Source organism: Sphaerodactylus townsendi, linkage group LG01 (assembly GCF_021028975.2).
Source record: "Sphaerodactylus townsendi isolate TG3544 linkage group LG01, MPM_Stown_v2.3, whole genome shotgun sequence".
Taxonomy (NCBI): domain Eukaryota; kingdom Metazoa; phylum Chordata; class Lepidosauria; order Squamata; family Sphaerodactylidae; genus Sphaerodactylus; species Sphaerodactylus townsendi.
Genome location: NC_059425.1, coordinates 3,435,491 through 3,443,168, shown reverse-complemented (window position 1 = coordinate 3,443,168; position 7,678 = coordinate 3,435,491).

Sequence of the window (7,678 nt, the reverse complement as noted above, 5' to 3'; positions counted from 1 at the left end):
CAGGCTTCATGTGGAGGAGTGGGCAGAGGCATATCTAGGGAAAATGGAGCCCTGGGCAGCATCTGAGTTTTCTGCCCCTCCCTCCCAGGCTCCATTTTTCCTAGATGCCCCTCTGGAATCCAGCATGGAGGAGATAAAGGACACTCTATGAGTTGTTATTAACAGCAAACAATAACCTTTTTAAAAAAAGAAATGCTTTCCAGCTACATCTGCTCATGAGCAGCCTGGCTCATGTTATCGAAGAAGTTCTCAGTCATAGATCCCCAGCCCCACTGCCTCAGTTGTGATTACCCCCCTTTTCAGATTCTCATTCTCAGCACTGGGTTTGAAGCGAGTGTGGCTGACCAACTGTCAAATGATCCCTCTAGGCCTTCATTGGCTGGATGCAATGTCAAGGAAGGACCGCTTCCCTGCGCAGGCACAGCTGTGCCCTCTTTCTTTTTCAATACCCCTCCCTATCCTGTGTTTCCTTCCCCCTCCTTTCACTGCCTGTAAACGAGCTGCTGTAGTTGTCAGTAGTCTTTGCAGCCCGCCAGGAACATGGGGAGTTCCGGCACAATCCCTGGGTGCATGGGACGTAGAGCCATCCTGAGGAGAATGGTGCGAGCCCCTAAGCACCACCAACCACCTGTGGGAGTGTTAAATTGTTTGTCTGCAGCCCAGGCTAGTGTGTGTGGGAGGGGGATTTTTCGCCCCCACGTGACCAAATGGCGACCACCCGGGGACATATAACCTCATATGTCCCCATGGGTGGTACGCCCCTGGGAGTGGGGAAATAAATCTGATTCACCAGGCAAGAGTCCACCACTCATGTGGAGGAGTGGGGAATCAAACCTGGTTCTCCAGATTAGAGTCCACCTGGTCTTCACCACGACACCACACTGGCTCTAAGGACCAAAAGGGTGTATTTGTGAGGGGGCCATGAATCTGGTCAGGAGACTTAACAGCAGCTCACTCAGCTCTCAAAATCTTGATTGACAGGATGTGTTTTGCTTAATGCACTTTGCAGTCAAGGCATAAGAGGGTGGCGTTCCTTTCAGATCAAAATGTGGTTAACCAACAGGAAACAAAGAGTAGGAATAAATGAACAGTTCTCACAATAGAGCGGGGGAAGCTGGCAGGTCCCACAAAGATCAGTATTGGGCCAATGCTATTTAATTTGTTGCCAAGTGATTTGGAGATGATCGTGTGTGGATTGTAGCAGCCACATTTGCAGATGGCATCAAATTATTCTGGCTGGTGAAAATCCAGGTGGACTGTAAAAAGTTCCAGGAAGATCTCCACAAATCAGGTGCGTGTGTCATAGTGGGGTTGAATGAGGTTAGATGTGTTCAGTTCTGGTTGCCACATCTCAAAAAGGATATCGAAGAGATAGAAAAAGTGCAGAGAAGGGCAACAAGGATGATTGAGGGACTGAAGCACCTTCCTTATGAGGAGAGGCTGCAGCGTTTGGGGCTCTTTAGTTTGGAGAGGAGACGGCTGAGGGGGGATATGACTGAAGTCCATAAAATTATGCATGGGGTAGAAAATGTTGACAGAGAGACATTTTTCTCTCTTTCCCACAATACTAGAACCAGGGGGCATCCATTGAAAATGCTGGGGGGAAGAATTAGGACTAATAAAAGGAAACACTTCTTCACGCAACGTGTGATTGGTGTTTGGAATATGCTGCCACAGGAGGTAGTGATGGCCACTCACCTGGATAGCTTTAAAAGGGGCTTGGACAGATTTATGGAGGAGAAGTCGATCTATGGCTACCAATCTTGATCCTCCTTGATCTCAGATTGCAAATGCCTTAGCAAACCAGGTGCTCAGGAGCAGCAGCAGCAGAAGGCCATTGCTTTCACCTCCTGCATGTGAGCTCCCAAAGGCACCTGGTGGGCCACTGTGAGTAGCAGAGTCCTGGACTAGATGGACTCTGGTCTGATCCAGCAGGCTAGTTCTTATGTTCTTATGTTCTTATGTAAGTAAGGGTAAGAGGTTGCAATCCGAACTAAATCCTGATCAAATGTATATACTAATGTAGACTGAACTGGCTGAGACCAAAGTAGATTCCACACAGCAGATGTATCGTTGCAGTCATTATGAAAGAACCCGTTTTTCTTTGGGCAACCAAAATGTTAAAGGGTCTGGAATCCATGCCCTACGAGGAGAGACTGAGGGAGCTGAGGATGTTTAGTCTGGAGAAGAGAAGATTAAGAGGTGACATGATAGCCATGTTTAGATATTTCAAGGGATGTCATATTGGTGAGGGAGCGAGCTTGTTTTCTGCTGCTCCAGAGACTAGGACCAGGAGTGATGGGTTCAAGGTGAAGGAAAGGAGTTTCCACCTAAACATCAGGAAGAACTTCCTGACAGTCAGGGCTGTTCGACAGTGGGATGCACTACCTGGGAGTGTGGTGGAGTCTTCTTCTTTGGAGGTTTTTAAACAGAGACTCAATGGCCATCTGTCCGGAGTGGTTTGATTGTGTGTTCCTGCATTGCAGGAAGTTAGACTTGATGACCCTTGGGGTCTCTTCCAACTCTATGATTCTTGATCCCATTCACATGTGTGCTGTTCAAGCAGTGATTGGAGTCCATGGAAACAATTCCGATTGTTTTCGCACCTTCGCACAGAGACACTTCTCTTTTTAAAAAAGTATTGCAACATATGTGTGGTTGGGCATACAGAAATGAGCCCCTTCAGCCAGGCCGATCATCCCAAAATACAATTGACTGCACCTGTGCAGCTGTACATGTGCAACACACAATATTTTTAAAAAAGAAAGAAAAAAAGGGTCCTCCCTGCTATAGAAGGACAATAATGACCATGTTGCTGTAGAGTAGAAGAAGAAGAAGAAGAAGAAGAAGAAGAAGAAGAAGAAGAAGAAGAAGAGGAGGAGGAGGAGGAGGAGGAGGAGGAGTAGTTTGGATTTATATCCCCCCTTTCTCTCCTGCAGGAGACTCAAAGGGGCTGACAAGCTCCTTGCCCTTCCCCCCTCACAACAAACACCCTGTGAGGTAGGTGGGGCTGAGAGAGCTCCGAGAAGCTGTGACTAGCCCAAGGTCACCCAGCTGGCGTGTGTGGGAGTGCACAGGCTAATCTGAATTCCCCAGATAAGCCTCCACAGCTCAGGCGGCAGAGCAGGGAATCAAACCCGGTTCCTCCAGATACACAAGCTCTTAACCTCCTACACAAGCTCTTAACCTCCAACGCCATTGAAGCAAGAGTAGACAAACTCTTGCTTCCATGGGGAGAAAATGTCCCTGGGGGGACTTTGTCCCCCTTGAGAATCTCTCAGAGAAGGACACAGAATGGCAGCCTGGCAGATTCTCCCTGACAGTGGAGAGCACAGAACTTACAGTGAACGGGTGGAAGGGAGGGAAATATTTTGTCTCCAATCAGGCAGTTCATCCAGGAGTGGCTCCAACCCTGGATTTTGCAAAAAGGATTACTGGTTTGAGATTTCGGAAAATCCCAGGTGGAGGGACATAAGACGTGGCAAACTCGTTTTGGGGACGGGATCTGTGCAAAGCCTCCCCGCCCCCCAATGGTTTGTATCATGCCTTGTACCCATTATAGTTGCCCTGTGCGGAACCCACCAAGACAAGAAGGGTTTGGATTTATGCCCTGTTTTTTCTCAACCGTAAGGAGTCTCCGAGTGGCTTGCAAACTCCTTCCCTCGTTCTCCTGACAGCAGACACCTTGCAAGATAGAAGAAGACGACGAGTTTGGATTTATATCCCCCCTTTCTCTCCTGCAGGAGACTCAAAGGGGCTGACAAGCTCCTTACCCTTCCCCCCTCACAACAAACACCCTGTGAGGTGGGTGGGGCTGAGAGAGCTGTGAGAAGCTGTGACTAGCCCAAGTTCACCCAGCTGGCATGTGTGGGAGTGCACAGGCTAATCTGAATTCCCCAGATAAGCCTCCACAGCTCAGGCGGCAGAGCGGGGAATCAAACCCGGTTCCTCCAGATTAGATACACAAGCTCTTAACCTCCTACGCCACTGCTGCTCCTATAGGTGGAGCTGATAGAGTTCGGAGAGAACTGTGACAAGTCATGGTCACCAAGCAGGAATATAGGAGAGGGGAAACAAACCTGGTTTATCAGATCTAGTTCACGCATGTGGAGGAGTGGGGAATCAAACCTGATTCTCCAGATCAGAGTCCATTACTGGGCCTTTCCCCACTTACCTTAAGCCCCGCTTTACTCTCCTCAAGTAGCACAGGGTCCTGGGGCACTCCCCACGACAGGGGCAGCGACAGTGCAGCCGCCCCGACGCTGCCCCTCTCGCACCCCCTCAGCGCACTGCATCCCTCGCACTGCTCTTGTAAATGGCGCCTTTTGATGACCCCTTGCTCTGCGGGGTCGCCCGGGCGTGCGCCAGGTATGCTGCACGCTGAGAGCAGCGCGCGGCATAGGAGGGATCCTTGAGAGTGGGGAAACGCCCACTCTTAACCACTACACCATGTCGGCTCTCTTACATATGCTTTTTTTAAAAAAAATCCTAAATGATGAAAACATCCAATTCCACTGAGCCCCAGTAAATCTTTGAAAGAAGGGGCAGATTTAAACAAAACATGTTATCTAATAACGGGGGGTGGGGTGGGAGGTTTCAGGGGGAAGCTAATTTCATTCATTCACTTGTTCATTCTTTCCTTGTTCATTCTTTCTTCCTTTGCATATGAAAATAACTAAGTAATCCCTAAAGTGCACAACTGTCTAAATGTTATATAGCGTTTTTAAAAAACGCAAACAAAATATTATGTCGTGAAACCACAGAAAGAGGAATGGAAGCACTGCAAAGAGAAAATGACGCACAGATATACATCTTAATTTCACTCCCTGCTTTCCTATGTTCTGTATGCTTGTGTTACTAAATGGGGCTGGATAGCAATTGTATTACCATTGTAATTTATTTATATGTGTGGCTAAAGGAAGCGTTAAGTGCGGTGACCCGTAGCCTTACAAAGATAGGGATGTTAAGGCTGCAGTAACTGCCCAGACCACTAGGTGGCATATATCACCAACTAGTAAATTCCTCAACTGAACAGCCGTTCATTGGCACCAAAATAAAACAGCATTCCAGCATATTTGCCGATGACCTGGAAAAGAAACAGTAAAAAACAAAATGGTCGATGAGTGTATTCAAAAACAATGTTATTTGGGAGGATTAAAAGTGGTTTAAAATGTTTTAGATGACTTGTGAGGAGACAGCCATTTTGACTTATACTTTTGGGACTGAAGTAATAATAATTTGAGACTGAAGTAATAATAATTAAGAGGTAATAATAATTAAGAGGCTTTGTTTCTAGTGTATGTGGTCCTTCTGCAGTTCCACCATGGGTACTTTCTTCTTGGTGGATCACCAAATGACTCATTAGGATGTCTGATACAGACTCTAGGCTCACTTTCTAATGTGGCCTTGAGTCAAGGCGACTGCTCAATTTTGTTACATCAGGATCCTGAATTCTGGTGGCTATCTCCCGCTCCTTCATGCTCCCTCCAAGCCCATGCTGTTGCTCCATGGGGCAGCAGGATCAAAATGGAGAGGAATGGCAACAATAACTAGAAATGATGTCATCAAGTGAGCAAGACACTGTAGGGTTCACTCAGAACTCCATGGTTGAACATGAGAATTTTCAGTGAATCGTAGAGTGTGGCCCCAACGTGATGATACCGCTTCTGGCTCATGGTGAAAATGATGTCAGCATGTCAATATGACACTGATCAGGTAAGTCCCTGCCCCCTTCAGTCTCCTGACAGGCAGGCAAAACTATTAGTTGATCACAGACCTATCCTCATTCTCAGATGTCTTCTCCACTGAAGAATAGCTGTTGTATAAAGGCGGCCTTTCATAATATCTCCCTATTGTGGCAAACAATTGAATTCAGCATTCTGTTTCCATCTTAGCAGAGGCCAGAGATGCTTCCAGAAAGAGGGCATGAGGAATGGTTCTTCCAAGCTTTGGATATTCAGAGATATACTGCCTCTGAGCATGACTTTGTCCCCCCTAAACCAAACTTCACCAAACTCATATGGTACCATCAGGACAGCCCTGAATGAAACTCAGAAATGTTGGTGCCACTAGGTTTAAAAATGCGCCCTCTGCAGGTCAAAATGTGAAAAAACCAAAAAATACCACCCAAAATCAGACGGACCTGAATTTTTTGGGTATACCCGAATATTCGGGTATATCTGAATATGTGGCGTAGGAGGTTAAGAGCTTGTGTATCTAATCTGGAGGAACCGGGTTTGATTCCCAGCTCTGAGCTGCCTGAGCTGTGGAGGCTTTGGGGAATTCAGATTAGCCTGTGCACTCCCACATACGCCAGTTGGGTGACCTTGGGCTAGTCACAGCTTCTCAGAGCTCTCTCAGCCCCACCTACCTCACAGGGTGTTTGTTGTGAGGGGGGAAGGGCAAGGAGATTGTAAGCCCCTTTGAGTCTCCTTCAGGAGAGAAAGGGGGGATATAAATCCAAACTCTTCTTCTTCTTCTTCTTCTTATTATTATTATTTGGGCATACAGATAATGTTATGCCCAAATATATCCAAATACAAATTTTACCAAATTTTTAGGGTATTGACCAAGCGAACTCCTCACCCCAGAGCCAGATTAAGGTTTTTGAAGTCACATCTTTCCCTCATATTTTAATATGGGAAGGTGGGAAATTGTTTAATAAATCTATTTCTATTTTTTAAAACAGATTTATAATTCTTTGGATGAAAATATAATTTTTTTTAAAAAATGTTTCTCTTTCCAATTTCTGTGAAGTTTGTTGTTGTTGTTGTTGTTGTTAATCCTGGCTTTATAGGCTTTACCATTTTCATCGGCCCAAGGCCCTTTGCCTAAAGTGACTAATGGATAAGGCAGACCTGCCCACCCCTCTGCTCCTGTATCCATGGAGACTGCGGACACTATAGGAGGAAATTCTCATCCAGGAATGGAGATGGTGCCTAGATTATATCTTCCAGCCCTGAAGTGTGAGATGGTTCTCTGAGCACCTGGCAGGCGTCTGGGAACCCAGAACTACCCTCCCTTTGTCATAGACTTGATCTATTCACTATCAGAACCATCTCCAGGGTTGGTAGCCTTCAGGTGGCGGCTGCAACAGTTCACCTGGAGAAAATGGCTCTTTTGGAGGATGAACTCTATGGTATCATACCCTGCTGAAGTCCCTTCTCTCCCGAAACCCTTCCCTCCTCAGTCTCCACCCACAAAATATCTAGGTATTTCCCAACTCAGATTGAGTCTCTTTTTTAAAATACATTTTTATTTGTATAGTAGTCAGATCCAATCCAATACATATGTATATATTTATTACACTTTGTCCAAACCATACAATTTCCCCCCTTTTTCCCCTTCCCCCAAGGAGTTGAGTTCTTAATTTCCTATCGAAGCAGCAGCAGGTTCATTCTTTCTAGCCTCTTCTCCCGTCTTTCGTCCTTAACTCCAACTTCTTTCATCCAATCCACATCAACTCAGATTGGGGCTCAAACTTGGGTAGCCTGCTCTTCAGAAATCCCACTGCACTTGTTCCAAAGAGCAGTTTGAGAGAGCGGCAGTGGTGGGATCCAAACATTTTAGTAACAGGTTCCCATGGTGGTGGGATTCAAACTGTGGCATAGCGCCAATGGGGCTGGGCGGGGCACGGCGGGGGCGTGGTCAGGCATTCTGGGGCAGGGCATTCCTGGGC